This window comes from Coccinella septempunctata, chromosome 6 (assembly GCF_907165205.1).
Source record: "Coccinella septempunctata chromosome 6, icCocSept1.1, whole genome shotgun sequence".
Taxonomy (NCBI): Eukaryota; Metazoa; Arthropoda; class Insecta; order Coleoptera; family Coccinellidae; genus Coccinella; species Coccinella septempunctata.
The window spans coordinates 25,196,413-25,217,970 of NC_058194.1; the positions used below are offsets into that span (position 1 = coordinate 25,196,413).

At 38.1% G+C, this 21,558-nt stretch overlaps 1 protein-coding gene across 2 annotated transcripts in view; it reads right to left on the bottom strand.

The window, feature by feature from the left end:
- LOC123316165 overlaps positions 1–19,574 on the bottom strand; it is a 139,722-nt gene extending 120,148 nt beyond the window's left edge. For both annotated transcript variants that reach the window (XM_044902159.1, XM_044902157.1), the window contains exon 1: positions 19,015–19,574. The gene's annotated coding sequence lies outside the window, so the exon portion shown is untranslated. The remainder of the gene's footprint in view (positions 1–19,014) is intronic.
- Positions 19,575–21,558: the final 1,984 nt, after the last annotated feature.

Sequence of the window (21,558 nt, forward strand, 5' to 3'; positions counted from 1 at the left end):
CGTTGGGGTCTGGCATTATCGTCCATAAAAATGAAATTTTCACCAATGTATAGGGCAAATGGCACTACATGCTCTTCAAGAATGTTCCTTATATACTTATCAGCATTCATAGCTCCATTATCAACGACCACTAGGTCTGTGCGAGCAGTCAAACATATTCCACCCCATACCATAATCGATCCTCCCCCGAAACCAGTAGTATTCAGGAAATTGCACTGAGCATATCTTTCATGTGGACGTCTGTATACAAGGGAACGTCGATCACAATGGTAGAAGCAGAATCTAGACTCATCTGTGAAGAGAACTCTTTCCCAATCGGCCTCTTCCCAATGGATATGCTCTCTCGCAAAATCCAAACGCGCCCTTCGATAAGCTGGGGTAAGAGCTGGGCCTCTTACCTAGCCTAATTTCTTTTTTCTTAATAAAGCACAAAGGTGAAGTTGCTCTTGGTCTTCGACACCATCGAGTACCATCACCAGGAAGATTATAAACTGGTCAGGTTTTGTATGGATTACGGTTGTTTCTTTGTCCAATAGTGAAACTATTTAATCCGCATCACAAGACCCTCAAATTGAAGTATAAAATGTGAAATTTTCTCACTTAATAATCAACCTCAGTTCTATCATCCGATCGGAACGAAAATTTTCAATTTACGAATGAATAATTATGGGATTATAAAGTTATTTCACGCTACTTTGTGCGATAAAATCCTCCTTTTGCTTTAGCGAGTATAATAAATCTTGCAGATTTCCTTCCTTCCTTCCGAGAAGTTTAAATGTTGGGTTAATCTGATGTGGCTGCAATCATTTTTTTCACAAAACAGAGCGTGTTTAGACGTCAGTTTAAGCATTAAGTATTTCAGTAGTATTACACACAGTTCTCGTGAGAACTTATAAGTGTACTTAACTACACTCACAGGACCATTCTGTTTTAACCTGACTCAAAATTATGCGAATAACCACTGAAGATATGTTTATGTTTTGTCACTTCCCGTTATACCCGAAGTAGCTATCAACTTCGTTTTTTTCAAATAGCATGCCAATAAATTATCACATTTTAGGTTTCCCGACGAATTTTAATGTGACTTTGAACTCTCTTCGATCATATTACTTCGCTGATATGCCGAAGCTTCCTTGAGTTATTTGAGCTTATATTCCCTAGGATGAAATTTTTGAGAAAAACGAGGATGTATTGATATCTAGTTAGCCTAGACCAGTTCCATGCATTAAAAAAATATTGCATTACCAAAGCAACGAACTCATTAGAAATGAGGTTCAAAAGAGGTAAATTTTGCATTTAAGTTGATGACCGATCGGGAAGGCCAGTTTTTGTGTCAGTCCCCGATTTGTTGCTATGGATGAGACATTTCTACGATCCAGAAACAAAGCAATCGATGGAATGGCGACATTGGTTCTCCAAGACCTAAGAAGTTTCGTGTCCAAAAATCTATTGGAAAAGTTCTCACTTCAGTTTTTTGGGATTGCCATGGAGTAATCATGATTGATTTTTTGGATAAGGGTAGAACCGAGGGTAGAACAATAACCGGATATTATTATTAGACATTGCTGACCACTCTACAGGAAAAAATTAAAGAGGAAAGACGCGGAAAGCTATCCAAAGGTGTTTTGTTTTTGTAGGACAACGCCCCTGCACACAAATCTCAAGTTGCCATGCAAAAAATTCGTGATTTAGGGTTTGGATTATTACGTTTGTTCGTAGAGTGGTTGTGGACTGTACAGAGCAAGCGCAATTCCATTTGAGGGTAGCGAAAATCCATTTGCGCTTGCTCTGTACAGTTCACAACCTTTGTGAACCACTCTACGAACAAGCCTATTAGAACATCCCCCTTATTCACCAGATTTGGCTCCATACGACTATCATCTATTTCCTCAACTTCAAAAGGTCGTAAATTTTCTTCCAACGAGGAGATAATAAAAGATGTAGAGGTCTGGTTTTCAGGGCAAGAAGAAACATTTTTTTTGAAAGGTACCTCTAGACCTGCAACGTCTCTATGTTGCAGGTTCCCTGTAATAAATGTATTCCAATTAAGAGGAGAATATGTTGAGTAATAAAATATTTTGACATTGAAATTTTGTTTAGTTCTATAGTAGGCTAAGAATTTTCCAATATATCCTCGTATATTGAACCCAACGAAGAACCAAATATGTACTACATTCCGGATTTGAATAAAAGTTCTCACCAAAAACTTCGGTAAAAGAACCCATAATTCTTTAATCGAATCTTGTGTTAACCAAAAACCACTGATTTTATAAATTTATTCAAATATGTATTTCTAGGTAGAGTAAGAACTGAACAACAGAAAATGGTGAAGAAATATCTTTTCTCTTCTTCGAAAATATCGGATTCGGAAATAGTTTGATTATTTCATTAGAAATATACAAGGTACTTATATGTAAATAGCTACGAAAGCATTTGAGGGGGATTTTTTGTGAGAAATTAGTGGAATCCGAGGGGATCCTTTCATATATTTCTCTTTCTAGCAGACTCAACTCAACTCAGAAACAGCGAAGGATGACACCTGAAACTCAATTTAATTTTTTTTTCAGAAACCAGAAAGCTGGCAGAAATAAAAAATAGACATTTTAAGGTTCTGCTCAAGAATAAAATAGTCATGAAAGATCCACACTATTTTTTGACCGGGAATCACCTCTAAATTTTTTCGCAACTATTCGTTTAATCCCTGTATTAATGAGATCATCTCCAATCTAAACTTCGGACATAAAATCAATGGTGTATATTTCCCATTCATCCACTCGTTCGTCCAAAACATCGGATTATCGGAAGAATAATTTCCGGGAACTTCTGGTAGATGAAAGAGCGAGACTAAACAAGTATGTACTTCGCTCCATCCATAAATAAAAAAGTCTTTCACAGTGGAACATTCTCACGAACTCCAGATACTGCCGAGAATCGAATAGCTCGACTCTGAACCTCCCCGGCGCTTCTGGTGAAGGGAGTATGTCAGGTGCCTTCGAAATGGGGTGGCAAGAGTTGACGGAATCGATATGATGCTGCATTTTTAACCACCCTCATACTGCATTATGCTCAGCGCATTTCTCACTTTGTTGACTCTATTAGAAACACTTCACGCATCGATTTTATGAAAAGATTATTAATATAGAGAAAGACCCCCATTGAACTTCACATGAGACATTAGAAAAAGCTAAATGATCTCTTTGCTCTCATGTTTTGCAATTCCTCAAATTCTTCCGACAGTAAAAACCTAAACCAGGTAATGTGGAGAAAAAATATAGTAAACTAGCTGACCCGGCAAACGTTGTTCTGCCATATAAATAATTTCCTAATGATTAAATTACTAAAATGGCTATTAAAAAATAAGGGTTGATCGTAGAAGGGTGAAAATTGAGGATTGTATGTATTTTTGTATGTTGTATCATAAAAAAATAGAAATTAAAAATGTTGTTTGAAAAATACAAAAAAAAATTTAGGGGTGGACTACCCCTAACATTTAGGGGGATGAAAAATAGATGTTGGCCGATTCTCATAGATACCGGATAAGCACAAAAAATTTCATCAAAATCGGTCAAGCCGTTTCGGAGGAGTATGGTAACGAAAACTATGACACGAGAATTTTATATATTAGATACAACATTTTTCATCCATAATATCCCCACCTGTTTTTAAATATCGAAAAACTTTGAATTTATTCGCACAAAGTGTTGTAAATCCTTGTTTTGAGGAAATGTTGAAATACTGTATCGAATTGTTTGTCCAGATTTCTCTCTCCTCAATTATAATCATCTCATTGTACTTTTCACATAAATATGAAAATGTCGAATATTTCTATAATCTGTCAAACTATTTCCTGAATCAACCAATCAGCATTTCAAATTCCATTTCGTATTCATAAATTAAATTTGCCGGTGTAAACATCTGATCCTCACATGAGGAAGTACAAATATGTTTAGCACAACTGATAACCCAATTAATCATTCAATCGAAAAACTGGTAAGATTAAAAACAATCTGAATTATTCTTATTTATCATTTAAATACAACAACATACCACGAACATATCTGAAATCGACTGAGAGAGAAAATATCAGAATTCTCATAAGCCCTGATAACCTTATCTATAGAATGTGTTTGAAATTATGTAGAGCAACCTTTCTAGTCATGATTACTCCTCCAAATACAAAATTACATGTTTTCAATTCATTTTCCTCAAGTTTCATTTGACATCAATTATAGTTGTCGAGATTTCTTGAATAAGTATTAGGTACCAACATGAAATATTTTCAGCAGAAACACTTTTATTTTTATATGTACCAAATAATAGACAAAGTTTTGCATATCAGGAGTTATTTAGGATCTGATTGTGAGCTTCATCAATTTAAGGTTACCACAGTAGAAAAGAACTACATACATAATAAACTCAAACTAGCTCAGTGAGTTGGTTCTCCTGAACTTCTAGAAACTCATATTTGAAGTGAAATCTCAGTTTTTACCCCTTGGAAAAATTTCACTAATTTCGTTTGTATTTTCTCCTTTTTCACCGATTTATACCTGACTAGGTAAAATCTTTTTTTTTTCATTTCAACTCCTGAATGAAAAAGAACAAACAAACTGAAATTCAGTGTGGATGTCTGATGTTTGGACATCAAATTTTCACAAAATTGATATTCTTATCGAATTCCGAGTAAAAGTGTATTTTTTTCCATACAGTAAGTATGGATACGACTCCTGAATCAAAAAGAACAAACAAACTGAAATTCAGCTTGGATGTCTGATGTTTGGACATCAAATTTTCACAAAATTGATATTCTTATCGAACTCCGAGGACAAATGGATTTTTTTTCCAGTAAGTTCATCCTTAGGAGGGGTTCCTTCCATACAATCTTGAAACCTTACAGGTCACTTTCGTTTTCAACAATGATTCATACGATCGTTAAACCAACAATGCCTTCTTAACGTTATTCAGTGTGAGACACCCTTGTGACAGTTGGTCCAAGATATATGGGTTATTTATATGTTCTTATGGATTGCTCCGACTACCTGCTTTTCACTCTGGATACAGCAGGAGTTTTTACATGTAGCGTATCGATAAGTCAAATCCAAGGCATTTTTGTAGAGGAGGTTGAAAATGTTTCTAAGCAACCCTAAATAGACATTCTTCAGCATGAATCTCCCTTTTTTTTAATAACCAGAAAAACTTTCTTGTTTTGGAATATTTTTCCACTGTTTGTTAGCTGTAAGCATTGTTTCCTCTCCGTTAACTGAAGGCGATTCAATAAAACATTGAAAGGACAACCTCAGTGAAGACTGAAGAAGAAATTCATCAATAAAAGTTGCATAGTTTTTGATTAATCTGAAAACGTATACTCCATTCACATTTATATTAGCAGTCGGTTGGCCATGATACATTACATGATTACATAATCAATGTAAGATAATTTATATAATGTTTCATCTGAATCTAAACGACTTATTATTTCAGCTGAATATTTCCACAATCAGAAAGATTGTGAATGAAGAGGATGACAAAGAATTTCTTTCTCGATTTCTTTCTATTGGGATAACCAAAAAAGGGGTGGCATTTGAGAATTTTATGTTCGAGTGAATTAATGCGAAAAGTTTACTGCAGGATTTTCGATGAATGTCATCGTAGAATAAGTTCACGAAAATTGATTTTTCTATTTTTCATTTGACTTGTCCTATACATTGTAAATGTCTTAAGGTACCAAAGAATACCTAATTATTATTATTATATCAATGTATTAAGATCAACAGCCACAAATACGCGCCAGTAGTCCTGCTAATTGTTTATTCATGTGAAATTTTTGTTCAAAGGTGAAGTTCATCTTGACTTGAAACTTCCTTTAATTCCTTTTACTTATATTGATGCAAGTTGATTTTTGTTGAAGAATTTAACATTCTTATAATTATCTATTAATTCCTTCGGGAGATACCCATTCCCAACCACTGCATCATATGCATTTCATCTTCGGGTTAATACTTTTGAAATCTACAACTGATGTAACGTATTTAAACTTTATCCAAAAAATATAACGAACGTTAACTCTCCTCAAGCTAGTGCATATTATGATATTATACTGATTTCTTGTTTTTTCCATGCAAATAACTAGATTTGGATGCCTTCAATCAGTTTTCATAAATCTCAATTATATTCGTCACATATTTTCCGAAGAAATTCGACATTGTGATAAAATACGTAATAACAGAAACTTTTACGTAGAACGGACAACATAGCGTTGAATTAAAACCCAAAAATGTTTTGACAAGCATCATAACCGCACATTTTCGTACAATACAGAGTGAAATGTGTCAAATTTCCATGGTCAACCTACTGCTAAAATAAAAGTGAATGGAGTATAGGTAATTATTTCAAATACTGAAACTCGTTATTCGATTTGAAATAAAATTAGTTGAAAACACTTATTTGCTTTGAGTGCTTCTTTTATGAGTATTCGCATTCAGACACTCATGAATAAATGCTCGAGGTAGATATTTTTAAGGCTTTTATGTATTTCTGAAGTACTCATATTTTTCAAACAATCAATATATACACGGAGTACGAGATCGCATTATTATCAAAAGCTCCAAGACTTAAACTTCACAAGAAGATTCATCATTCATCAACAAAGATCACCGCGGTTCTGTGCAACTTATGAAATATTTATACACTTTTAGACAGGTTTCAACTTGAGATCATAAATTATGTTTCCTCGCTGGTCGACGTAGTATGTTTTAGTCGAATCTAGAAATTCAATCATTTTTATCTTTGTAACACTTACTGATCACAATTCTCATCTTTTTCGAAAATCACAAAACAGTTCATCAACTTCATCGCAAGAGAACTGATTGGGTTGAGATCAACTTTAAAGTTCCCGGAAATGTCAATCGCATAATGAAAACCGACGGCAGTGACGTCATTGAAATTCGTCAACAGAATCAAAGGCGACCGAGACCAGGACGATCCCCTATTGCAGAACGCCCAAATAACACAGTCAATTTGCAGTGGGGTGGTGATACTAACTCCGGTTGAATCGGGACAGAAATTCAACCTGAATCCTCGATCAATATGTCACTTTCGGAGAATAACCTGCGGTAAACTGTTGCGAGATACACACACACATTGTTAGACCACGGCCTACCTGCTCCTCGTCCGCATTTCAGACAGGTGAAAGCTCTTCAAGCACTCGCCGACTGACTGGGGGAGAAGAATCAAAGGTCATTGTTTTGTTGGTCCAAAGGTTCAGCGCGGAGGGGTACGTCGGAATTTTGCGGCCGTTGCGTTTGGGGAAGTCCTACGAGAATTTCCGCGAAGACGAGCACCGAAAATTTTATAAATCAATGGTGGCATACAATGGAGCCGAATGATGGATCACTTCTCTTCAGAAACCTACGCGGAAATACCTTTCGTTAATATGCCAAATGGAACGTCAAGATCTGAGGGGATCATAACTTGAGTTCATAAAGAAGCAGATGAAAAAATTGATCTCCAATACAATTGCAGATGCAATTAAAGCACTGATCAAACAACTGAGGATAAATCAAAAGTTGCCACCTTATTATGTTGTGCTTTCGTTCATTGTATTCTGCTGGGATCGTTTTGGATTGAAACACAAGACTGGTATAGTTCTAGGACACATGGTGTTCCACAGGGTTCGGTTTTTAGACTAATCAGTAGTATAATTATACTGCATTACTGAACTGAAATCTTCACATCACTGAAACAGAGAAAAACGATATACCCACCAAAATGCTTTCTAAAGATAACAAGAAAGTATTACCTCCATCTACCTGAGGAAGCTATCGAGTAGTGGTAAAAACCATTTTAGTGAAAAAACATCAGTTTTTTCGGCTTTCAAAGGGTAATTATCCATTTTTCCAAAGCAATAGCTTTCATAGCGTGGAAACGACTTTTTCTATACTCCATTCAGATTTATTTTAGCAGTCGGTTGGCCATGAAATGATATTCTCAAGTTTTTGTGACTAGAACGGAGTAAGGATGGCACTCATGAAATGTCGTTAATGTCATAACGCCGTTGCCACAACTAATATCAATTTTTATTACGAAAATGCCGAAAGTGATTGAAAAAAGGGACAGGGTTTCTTCAGGTCCGCTCATGCAAATAGTTATACCCTGATATTCTAAAATCAACAATACGTCGACGGTAGCGAACATATTCAATGTAAGAGAATTTATATAATCTTTCATCTGAATCTAAACGACTTGTATTTCGGCTGAATATTTCCACAATCAGAAAGATTGTGAATGAAGAGGATGACAAAGAATTACCTTCTATTGGAAGATCCAAAAAAGTGGTGGCATTTGAGAATTTTATGTTTGAGTGAATTAATGCGAAAAGTTTACCACAGGATTTTCGATGAATGTCATCGTAGAGTAAGTTCCCGAAAATTGATTTTTCTATTTTTCATTTGACTTGTCCTATACATTGTAAATGACTCAATGTACCAATAAATACCTATATTATTATATCAATGTGTTAAGATGAACAAGTCAGTTGTCCTGTTAATTGCTTATTCATGTGAAATTTTTTTTCAAAGGTGAAGTTCATCTTGACTTGAAACTTGCTTTAATTCTTTTAACTGATGCAAGATTATTTTTGTTGAAGAATTTAACATTCTTGTAATTATCTGTTAATTCCTTCGGGAGATACCCATTCCCAACCACTGCATCATACGCTTTTCATCTTCGGGTTAATACTTTTGAAATCTACAACGGATGTGACGTATTCAAACTTAAGCCAAAGAAGGTAACGAACATTAACTCTCCTCAAGCTAGTGCATATTATGATATTATACTGATCTCTTGTATTTTCCATGCAAATAACTGGATTTGGTATGCCTTCAATCAGTTTGTATAAACTTATGTTAGTCACATATTTTCTGAGGAGATTCGACATTGTGATAAAATAAGTGATAACAGAAACTTTTACGTAGAACGGGCAACATGGCGTTGATTTAAAACCCAAAAATGTTTTGAAAATCTTCATAACCCCACATTTTCGTACTATACAGAGTGAAATGTGTCAAATTTCCATGGCCAACCGAGTGCTAAAATAAAAGTGAATGGAGTATACTGTCCATCAGTACATCATTACAAATCGAACGTTAAAATCCTAAGTTCACATCGACTTTGATGATGCAATTGGTCAATTTGAAAAGTCGAACTGCAGCAATGCAGACGGAATGTGGAGCCATGTATATGGCCGTCACTGTATCAAACCTACCACGCCAATTTACTCTACGGTGCAAAACAAATAAATTTCTTGTTAGCGAATATCAATTAAAACGGAGTTTTTCACTGCGAATGAAATCAACGCATGGCTAAGTTACATCAAAATGGAGGGGCTGTTCACTCTGAAATACAATGTTGAGCTAATTCCCATAATGTTCGCCGAAAATAAACTGTGATCGACGCGAATTCCTTTGATGTTCCTGGACAGGCCGACTGTTAGCGTACAATTATTTACCCACTCACACTCGTTTCCTTTATCATTCTCTTTATCTGCCTCTTCTCAGTTTCCTGATCAATATTAGTTATTTTTTACCTACAATAGCTTTACTCAGAGTAAAATGTTACTTCTTTCATTTGTATCGTCGGACTAATCAAATTATTGGGCTTGTTCAATTCAATATTGACTTATAGTCGTATAATGAGAAACATTTCCATGTTTCCTCATGTGAAAAGAAATTATTCACAGTTTCATCCATTCGTTGAAATACTAGTATGGCCAGAAGATCCACCTAGTAGATAGATCCACCTTCAAGGACCAATTCTCCTACAAAAACATAATGAAATTAATTTCATAAAAACCGAGGCCAAAAATAGTAATCTATGAGTTCGATCGATGTAAAACACCTCTGTCTGTGATAGTTGCCAACCTCACTTTCGTCAAACTGGACGTTAACAATCTGACATCGATTGTCAGTAATTTTCTCTGATCATCGATGTCTCTCGGGAAAGAAATTGATTCAGAGAAACGTCAAAATTTTCACCCTTTCCTACGCTTTTGGCGGTATTTCCGGGACGTTTTCGGACATGAGGGTAGTTTCATCGGGGGGTAGGCCATTCGGAGATTAGTTATGGGGAAGCGAAGCGGTGGGTTAGGCCGCTTTGGAGGAGTTAGCTTCCGTAGTTGATCCCTTGGGGAAGCCTGGGGAGAATCGTTCTAAATTGAAAATATGAGTTTCTCTTTTACTCTCATCGGCGGGCACAGAAAGGTCTACCCGGACTCATATTTTGAAAAATTCTTTGGTCATTCCGTTGTTATTTCCGTTAATATTTCCGTTAATGTCTCCGTTAATATCTCCGTTAGTATCTCCGTTAATATATCCGTTAATATATCCGTTAATATTTCCGTTAGTTCACTACAGGATTTTCGATGAATGTCATCGTAGAGTAAGTTCCCGAAAATTGATTTTTCTATTTTTCATTTGACTTGACCTATACATTGTAAATGACTTAATGTACCTATGAATACAAAAGGGTCTACCCGGACTCATATTTTGAAAAATTCTTTGATCATTCCGTTGATATTTCCGTTAATATTTCCGTTAGTATTTCCGTTAATGTCTCCGTTAATATCTCCGTTAGTATCTACGTTAATATATCCGTTAATATATCCGTTAATATTTCCGTTAGTATCGCCGTTAATATCTCCGTTAGTATTTCAGTTAGTATCTTCGATGATTATTTGCTGACCCAAGTGAAACTCCTACGGTACTCCCGAAAAAGGATGAAAGAAAGATTTTCCGGATAGCCCCAAGAACGCCCCACAGAAAAATTGCGAACCATCGAATCCAAATCAACCAAGAGCCCACAAACTTCAAACTGAAGATACTTCGACCAAATTCATGGTCTTCATGCAACTAATGGTTTTCGACTAGCGTTCGAAGTAAATCAAAAGTTTTGCGATACCACTCAATATATTAGTCCTCAAGATTTGTCAGCGTCTGGAAGACAATACAAAGAGAAAAATAGAAAATTCTCAGTGTCGGTGTCCTGAACGGTAACAGAATAAGGAAGCCGCATCAGGACGAAAGAAAAAACCCGCAAACTTATTTAGGGACCGTTTAAAAATTCAGGACGAAATAAATTAAGCGAATTGGATGGAGATAGGGAGGAAGTTCCGAGGAAAAAGCTACAGTCGCTCGCGAAGTGATCGCGCTGGAAGTGGGACAACCGTGCGTGCTTTTCACTGTCGGGGCAATGGCTCCTTTTTACACCGCTGGGAATCGACGACAGTGATATTGCTCGTTCGTGGCACTGGCATACGAGTCCATTAATAGGATAACAACTCCTCGCGATATCGCTATTGTCTGTCTCGAAGCGGAACAGATTCGGCTCTACCTACACTCCTTCGCAGAAAATAACGGCGAACTTCTGTCCGAAACCAGCGCACGAGGCGATCCTGATTGAAGACTTAACGGAATGCGAATTTTCCGGACAGAATCGCCGTGGTACGGCATAAACCAGTAGGGACACCGTCTGTCGGCCCTTTTGATCTTTTCAGAACAGGAATCGGCATTCAGCTCACCAATGGCGACGTTGATTAGTGGCTCAGTTCGCTTTTGGCTTGTTCATGCTCATCGTCTGATTTTGTCCTGTATGAGAAGACTGTCCCATGGAATAGTGATCTGCTGTTGGTTATAAATATCTTACCGGTGCATTCACCTTATGTAATTAAGTTTCAATATCAATAACCATATTTAAACGTCGAAATAGTGCGGATATATTAATGGTTCATTTTAATTAATAGGAATAGACGATATTCGTTCTACTTTGCCTTCTCCAGGTTCCTTTTTAACTATTTTTCATTTCTTCTGATATGATGTCATTAGATACTTAGCTATAATTAGTTTAAATGCTTGCAATCATTCCTCATCTTGCAAGATTAGTCTCAAAAAGTCTCTAGAACTTCATACTTCATAGTCCATAATATTTCGTTACCATAGCAACCAACAATAACTCATTAGAAGTGTCAGTATGAAGTTTGAGGTCAGAAAAGTAAGGCAGAGTTACGCAATAAATTAAAAGAAAGAAGATGTCCACGGAAATTGTGAAAATCGAAAAATTGGAGAATCGAGCCATCATCAAAGTACCTGTATTTGAGAGTTAAGGATAAGCAGATTTACGAAGATATGCTTAATACCCTTGGTGATCAATGACCTTCGAATTCGACCGTGAAAAATTGGACTGCAAGCTTCAAAAGAGGTAAATTTTCTATTGAAGATGATGACCGATCGGGAAGGCCAGTTTCTGTGTCAGTCCCCGAAAATATCGATGAAGTTCATGACATGATTTTACTCGTGATTTTATCAGATCGTCGAATTGGGCTAAAACGGATATCTGAAGCACTGAATATTTCATACGAAAGCGTTCATCATATATTTATAGTTCACGTCAATTTGGACATGAGAAAAATTACTGCGAAATGGATCCCCAAATGTTTGAATGTTGACCAAAAGCGTGCAAGGGTAGAAGCATCGCGTTCGATCTGTGCTCGATTTGAAAACGATGTAGACTTCTTAAACCGAATTGTTACTGTGGATGAGACTTGGGTATATTTCTAGGGTCCAGAAACAAAGAAACAACAATCGATGGAATGGCGACACTCTGGTTCTCCAAGACCTAAGAAGTTTCGTGTCCAAAAATCTGCTGAAAAAGTTCTTGTTCCAGTTTTTTGAGATTGCCATGAGTAATCATGATTGATTTTTTGGATAAGAGTAGAACAATAACCGGAGATTACTATGGCCGCTCTACGGAAAAAAATTAAAGAGAAAAGACGCGGAAAGCTATCCGAAGGTGTTTTGTTTTTGCACTCGTTTTTGCAGGACAACGCCCCTGCACACAAATCTCATGTTGTCATACAAAAAATTCGTAATTTAAGCTTTGAATTATTAGAACACCCCCCTTATTCACCAGTTTTGGCTCCATCCATCTTCTCCCTCAACTGAGAAAAAGTTTAAAAGATCGTAAATTTTCTTCCAACGAAGAGGTAATAAAAGTTGTGGAGGTCTGGTTTGCAGAGCAAAAAGAAACATTTTTTTGAAAGGTCTAGAGTCTTTGCAGGTTCGCCGTAATAAATGTACCCAATTGAGGAGAATATGTTGAGTGAAAAAATATTTTATTCGGTTCCATAGTGGGCTGAGAATTTTTCAATATATCCCCGTAACATGATGATTTCTGAGGTGATTTCGCGAACTTTTAATAACTGTCCAAATTTATGTGATACGGACCTGCCATTTTTATCTCAAATTTCGGATAAATCGGTGATTCCGTTCAGAAGAACTGCAGGTTCGTCAAATGTCTGAGGGCCCATTAACATTTACCTCTCACTTCCGAAGATTGTGTTAGAAATCTGAGATGAAAGATTTATGGGAACTTTTATGATGTGGACGTAAGTTGTTGGAAGATGCAGAACCATCCTGCCAGTAGAAAACCAGGAAGAACATCTAACCGCATCCAATAAATCAAACATCGATTCCTCCATAGCTTGAAACCAGTCAATATACTCTTCGTATCATTCACGTTTCTGAACTCGTAACACACGTTTCTCGGAAGTATTCTCTGTTATTCCAGACGATAAGATAACCATACTATTCACCGCAACGAACATGTCTATACACTTTCAGACGGTTCATCGTATTCTCGGCTGAATCAACGATCTACCGCTGTGAGACCGAAAATAAATCATCCGACCCAGACTTATCGCGGTCATCGTCCAGAAATTAGGTGTGCAATTAAACCTTATGGCCTACACTGAGAACGATCGGGGTCACGATATACCCAGACAATTATTCGCATTTTTCCACAATGTTCAACGTAAAAACCCGATCGAATAGTCAAATATCCCAAAATACAAGGATACATTGAAAAATTCTTAGGCTACAATAGAACCAAACAAAATTTCAATGTCAAAATATTTTATAATATTACTCAACAAATTCTCCTCTTAATTGGATAGATTTATTACAGCGAACCTGCAACGTCTCTAGACCTTTCAAAAAAAATGTTTCTTCTTGCTCTGCAAACCAGACCTCCACAGCTTTTATTACCTCCTCGTTGGAAGAAAATTTACGATCTTTTAAACTTTTTTTCAATTGAGGAAAGAGATGATAGTCGGATGGAGCCAAATCTGGTAAATAAGTGGGGTGTTCTAGTTATTTAAACCCTAAATCACGAATTTTTTGCATGGCAACATGAGTTTTTTGTGCTGGGGCATTGTCCTGCAAAAACAAAACACTTTTGTATAGCTTTCCGCGTCTTCTCTCTTTAATTTTTTTACGTAGAGTGGTCAATAATGTCGAATAGTAATATCCGGTTATTGTTCTACCCTTATTCAAAAAATCAATCATGATTACTCCATGGCAATCCCAAAAAACTGAAGAAAGAACTTTTCCAGCAGATTTTTGGACACGAAACTTCTTAGGCCTTGGAGAACCAGAGTGTCGCCATTCCATCGATTGTTGATTTGTTTCTGAATCGTAGAAATGTACCCAAGTCTCAGCCATGATAACAATTCGGTTCAAGAAGTCTACATCGTATTCAAATCGAGCACAGATCGAACGCGATGCTTCTACCCTTGCACGCTTTTAGTAAACATTCAAACAAATGAGGATCCATTTTGCAGCAATTTTTCTCATGTCCAAATTGACGTGAACTATATATGATGAACGCGTTCGTATGAAATATTCAGTGCTTGAGATATCCGTTTCAACCCAATTCGACGGTCTGATAAAATCATGTCATGAACTGCATCGATATTTTCGGGGGTTAACTCAGAAACTGGCCTTCCCGATCGGCCATCATCTTCAATGGTACATTTACCTCTTTTGAAGCTTGCAGTCCAATTTTTCACGGTCGCATACGAAGGACATTGATCACCAAGGGTATTAAGCTTATCTTCGCAAATCTGGTTACCCCTTAACCCTTTTAAATACAGGTAATTGATGATGACTCGATACTCCAATTTTTCGATTTTCACAATTTCGGTGAACATCTTCTTTCTTTTATTTATTGCGTAACTCTGGTTCACTTTTATGACCTCAAACTTCACACTGACACTTCTAATGAGTTATTGTTCGTTGCTATGGTAACGCAATATTTTTTTTATGCATAGAACTGGTCTAGGCTAACAAGATATCAATACATCCTCGCACGTGATCAGTTGAAAGCATTTTCCCACAAAAATCGAGTTCACCCATTTCTTGATCATTTTCACTAAGAATCGATCGAGCAACTATACTCTCTTCTGATTCGGAAAGATTTGAAGCGTCCAGATCGACCAGATCCCAGATCGCATAGTCTCTTAATCTTTTTTTCACTCAGTCACTCCTCTATTAGTTGCTCAATAGAAAGAGAAGCAAGCATGGTTCATTGAAGCGAATTGTACTTTAGTAAGTAAGTATTGTGGGAACAATCAGGTTCAATACATTTGCGTAGCCTTGGTTAGGACCAAGGTGAACCCCATAAACATTTCTCACTAACTACATTTCCGAAACTAACTATTTAACACCTAATTAATGCTCATTGGCATAGCATTCTTCAAGGTGACTCGTAACTTTGGAATAATGAACAATTTCTGAATTATCCGAGTAATGCATTGTAGGCATCTTCGAAAGTTTACTTCTGGAGAGTAAAATGTCTTTTGGAAAATGAACTACTCGTCAAGAATTGAGGATGAAATCGGTGTTTTCCGAAAATGCATATTATCGGTATTAGTTCAGGAGAGTAGGAAATTCCAGAGAAGTCGAAACATTTGAACGCAACTGTAGACCGGTTACTGATCATTGTCCCTCATCAGTAGAGTGTAGCGTTAAATATTCCAACCGGATGATGGGGTTTTAAACGAAATCAGGTCGATGTTTTGAGGAATAATTTTAATTATCATCATGATGCGCCACCAGTCCCTCAATTCATGGAATATTTAACGCTACACTGTACTGATGAGGGACAATATTCCCGAAACCTGTCTACAGTTGTTGTTTCTCGGGGAAGAGAATTCTGGAGCTGGACTTCGAGCTGTCTTTTACACTTACCTTCGAGCTCAGGGTAAGTACTTGAACAATACACTTAGTTCTCAGAAAAAAGCGTCTTGTAAACTAATTATCAACTATATATAAACATGGTAACACAATGAGGAACTGCCTCGGGAACTGCTATTTAGAATTGGAAAAGGCGGACCAATATTAATCAAGATATTAATTATATCACATCCCCGAACTGCCAAGTAGAGGGGCGCACTCAACACCCTAACTGTAATGCGGTCCTTCCTCTTCTCCATAAATACATAAATAAAGAGCGTGTCAACCCTCGTGTCAACCCCACAAGCTATAGCTGGCTGATATCGTATATACGCAAGGGCAACTGAACTATTTCTGAAATCTTATTAAACTTTTATGAAACAGGTTGAATTCTAGTTGGTTCGCTATTTTTTTTTCAGGCCACGATCCATTTTATTATCAATTTGAGTAGTCGAAAGCTGAAGAGTCTCGTCAAGTATTTCAGCGAGTATTTCAGTTTCCAACGAATTACCCGCGAATTATATCTCCTCCTTTCTTTTTTCTTCGATTTCAGTGTTTCAAAAAAAAATCTTTCACTCGATGAATTAACAATTCAAATCAGATCGAATTTCCACGACAAAAAATTCAATGGTCCTTAGTTTCAACTTTCAAGAGTCAATTCAACGCAGAATCCTTTTTACGTCAAGAAAATATTACAGATGGAATGCTTTCCCAACTGCTGCAATAGGTAGTCAAGGGGGTCAGTCTCTCTACTTTCTAACTCGTTCGTTATAGTAAATCTGTTATCGCTCAGCTTCGAGTTTAACTCTGATATCTTACGCAATGGTTTGTAAATATTATAAATCATTAAACAAGTCAAGGCCTAGCGATGACAAAAATTCAGCCGTGAAGCTTGTTCTGCAGGATAACCAGCATGAGAGAGCTGAATTTGAATTCCTTCTGTTGGATATGGTTCAATTTATGCTTTAGAAGTGGGTTCACAGTAATACTAATGGATTATTTGATGCTCTTGTTTATATTTTTTCCTTTCTTATAATAATCTCCCATTTTTGGACATTCGGAAGGTAAATTTAAATGAAAAAATGTGGATGCCCATCATTATTTCGATCTTATAATTAACCTCATCGCAGCAATAAAACACTCACCTCTTGTTATATCGAAGACTCAATGAAATATTGATTAAGATCGGTGATAGGTGAATAATTGAGGCGGCTCCCACAATCAGAGTTGCTATACAAGTACATCCTTCACATTCACACAGGCAATTTCATATTGATTAGGTTAAAGGCATCATTTATATGCGATGTTCATAGCTGTCGTAGAGAATATGGTGTGTTTTAGAACAAAGTCGTTTTTTATGAGTAGAATCCATAGACATAGATATTTCCATAAAAAATCAACCATATAAAATATTCAAGATGGCGGAGTTATCATCCCCCTAAGTTCAAGGCTCGGTTCAAGGTGATTCCATGAAATTTTAATTACGGTATGAGGTCATTTTAAGAGATTTGTGTATTGTGCGAGGTGAGCTTTAAACAGACAATATTTATTGAAAGTTCGATTGAAAGAGCTTGTGAAATTGTTTGTTATTGCTACCCTGCTTTTACCCAATTTTTGAGCATAGTAACATTGTGAAGAAGAAGACTGTGGTGACAAGTTTGAAACAATCGAGATGAGAATCGAGCGATAAATTTTATGACTAATTTATTGGTGAGTTTTAGAATCTATAACCAATTCATTTATTTTTACCTGAACTTTAACAGTTGTATCATAAACCATCAAAAAATTTGGCCGAACATTCCATCCGCTTTTACAATTTTTTTTTCACGAGTGATATGCAACAAATTAGTGTACGGCCGGAAAGCGGATAAAGAATTCGAATACAAAACCATAACCGAGAGTTTGTCCCATTTCAATCTGTTTAATCAGCTAGAACGGTATTTTCGTCGAAAAAATTACATCGAAAGAGAACAATCGCCGCAATGCCAATCGATATCGGTTCTACTCGGATAACAGCGTACGCTTTATTCGAATCATGTGCTCATATTTCATTTTATCACGAAACGATGTAACAATAACAGGAATACCTACTATTTGCCTTTTTCCCGAACCTTTCCCATTCTCCCGAAGCTGAATTTATTATTATTTGACAATTTCAAATGAATCTTCTATGAACATGGAAATGGATCAAATTAAAAACGAATTAACAGCAATTCATCCTCGATTTCAACCTTTATAATGGAATCTTATCGAAAATCTCGATTTCACTGGGTGCAAGACTCAAATTCTCGTCAAATTCAACACCCACACTATCTGTTGACAAGGAATCACCCCGAAATTTTTCCGTAACTATTCATTCACACCCTTTATATCTTGAATTTCCACCAAGTTGTTCTCTTTCCTACTGAACTAAATGAACATATTTTTATGGCCGAGTTTATGGCTCATCGTTTGGAGTCGCCTTGGGAGGCGACTTCTTTGTGGCAAAAGAAATGCATCCCTCAGTCATAATCTCCTTCGAGATGAGTTAATTGAAGTTTAATTCCTGAATCAACAATTTGAATCTAGCGAGGTAGGTATGTAGCAATTGGTAGTTTTAGGTTTCAGGGAGAAGATGTCGCATGCATTTTGTTATGTGCAATCAGTTCGAAGCGAAGGGTCAGCGGTCTGAAGTACCATAGGATTCGTTTAAAGTTTTTTCTCGTCAAGTCCTTCCCAAAACCGATCAGTCAGATGAGGCAGCATTTTTGTTGCATTTTCTTCTGAAATGCTAGCTTTTCATGGAAAATCTCACACCATCTTGGAGGAGAGATGTTAGTTGGAAGGCAATAAAGGAGGATTCCTAAGAATGGTTTCACACCTTAGGCAGTATCGCAATCTAAATTACGCTGTTTGAAGGGTTCCCCGATGTAGAATCTATATTGTGGTTTTCCCTTAGGAAAAGGTATTCACGTACCTTGTCAAAGGGGTGGCAAGGATCAGCGGCAGGAAATAATCCGAAAATGGCACTCAAACCCAATCACTTGACAGGACCAATCTGAATCACTTATCACAACCGATACGCTACCAAAACGGGCCGAAAACGAGAAAAACCAAAGCTGCAACTGCGGACCTTGCAGCAGGTCCGTAATTCCACAGTCGCGGACGTTCTAACGGGCCACAACAGTGAACGGGGCCCAAAATAGCCCAACCGTCCGGCTACGTGGCAGCGGTGTTGGTAAAGAAACGAAATAAAAATAAGTCACACAAACACACTTGGGTTTATCGCAGTGTAAACATTCCAAGTGAACCGCACAGCTAAATCACTAGCTCCGTGTAACCAGAGCGGCACAAAGCTACGCAGGAACCACTTGACCACCCACTATCGCAACCACAGGCACGGAGGGAAAACACGGGTCGGGAAACGCGTTCCCTGATGATTTTTCAGGCGGAGAGAAAAACACACAGGCGCGGTTTTCGTTCGGAAAAGTGCGACACTCTCTCCCCAGTCTCTGCAACTCAAATGATGGCGCGAGCCGAGCAGGAAAACGATCGTCTCATCGGGCCCGAGGAGGCGGGGGACGAGGTCGAAGCGCTACGGTAAAACCACTTTGTCGTTGAAAGGCTGACGAACGGTCTACGGCGAGCTGCAACTAGCACGCCTGGAAATGATTTTGACACTTGACAGTTAGCACGTCTGAGCGGATGCAGGTATTAGGTTATGAGGGGGACAAGTGCAAGATGCAGACTCGACGCGACACGTAGTGGCGTTAGCCGATAGCGATGAGAAAATGCGGAAATACGGATACTGGCACAACTGCCGATAGGTATGGCGATATGTGGTAACCATACATAAACCGTAATGGCGCAGATCTGACCAATTTATCGAAAGAGTGGTGTCTATCGTGAACTCTACTTCCATAACACAACGACGTTTAAGAGAAAAGGGATTGAATCAGTAAGGAAGTATATTATACACCGAACCCCAAGAAGAAGAGCAAAATCCCTTGCGAATTCTGTGATCTGAGCCTTCCTCCACCGATCATAGAGTCCAAGCGACATTGACCTAAGTCACTTTTTGAGTAAACAGTCAGTTGTCAGTGCCCTCTGACTCCACTTCCGGCTCAGATATCCATTAGTCACTCTGGTGCCAAGTGCCTTGAGTAACTACACGTGCAGTACGCCCGGACAATTCTGTGATCCAAGCCTTCCTCCCCCGATCACAGAGTCCAAGCGACATTGACCTAAGTCACTTTTTGAGTAAACAGTCAGTTGTCAGTGCCCTCTGACTCCACTTCCGGCTCAGATATCCATTAGTCACTCTGGTGCCAAGTGCCTTGAGTAACTACACGTGCAGTACGCACGGACAATTCTGTGATCCAAGCCTTCCTCCCCCGATCACAGATCCAAGCGACATTGACCTAAATCACTTTTTGAGTAAACAGTCAGTTGTCAGTGCCCTCTGACTCCAATTCCGGCTCAGATATCCATTAGTCACTCTGGTGCCAAGTGCCTTGAGTAACTACACGTGCAGTACGCCCGAACAATTCTGTGATCCAAGCCTTCCTCCCCCGATCACAGAATACAAGCGACATTGACCTAAATCACACTTTGAGTAAACAGTCAGTTATCAGTGCCCTCTGACTCCACTTCCGGCTCAGATATCCATTAGTCACTCTGGTGCCAAGTGCCTTGAGTAACTACACGTGCAGTACGCCCGGACAATTCTGTGATCCAAGCCTTCCTCCCCCGATCACAGAATCCAAGCGACATTGACCTAAATCACTTTTTGAGTAAACAGTCAGTTGTCAGTTCCCTCTGACTCCACTTCCGGCTCAGATATCCATTAGTCACTCTGGTGCCAAGTGCCTTGAGTAACTACACGTGCAGTACGCCCGGACTATTCTGTGATCCAAGCCTTCCACCCCCGATCACAGAATCCAAGCGACATTGACCTAAATCACTTTTTGAGTAAACCGTCAGTTGTCAGTGCACTCTGACTCCACTTCCGCCTCAGATATCCATTAGTCACTTTGGTGCCAAGTGCCTTGAGTAACTACACGTGCAGGACGCCCGGACAATTCTGTGATCCAAGCCTTCCTCCCCCGATCACAGAATCCAAGCGACATTGACCTAAATCACTTTTTGAGTAAACAGTCAGTTGTCAGTGCCCTCTGACTCCACTTCCGGCTCAGATATCCATTAATCACTTTGGTGCCAAGTGCCTTGAGTAACTACACGTGCAGGACGCCCGGACAATTCTGTGATCCAAGCCTTCCTCTCCCGATCACAGAATCCAAGCGACATTGACCTAAATCACTTTTTGAGTAAACAGTCAGTTGTCAGTGCCCTCTGACTCCACTTCCGGCTCAGATATCCATTAATCACTTTGGTGCCAAGTGCCTTGAGTAACTACACGTGCAGGACGCCCGGACAATTCTGTGATCCAAGCCTTCCTCCCCTGATCACAGAATCCAAGCGACATTGACCTAAATCACTTTTTGAGTAAACAGTCAGTTGT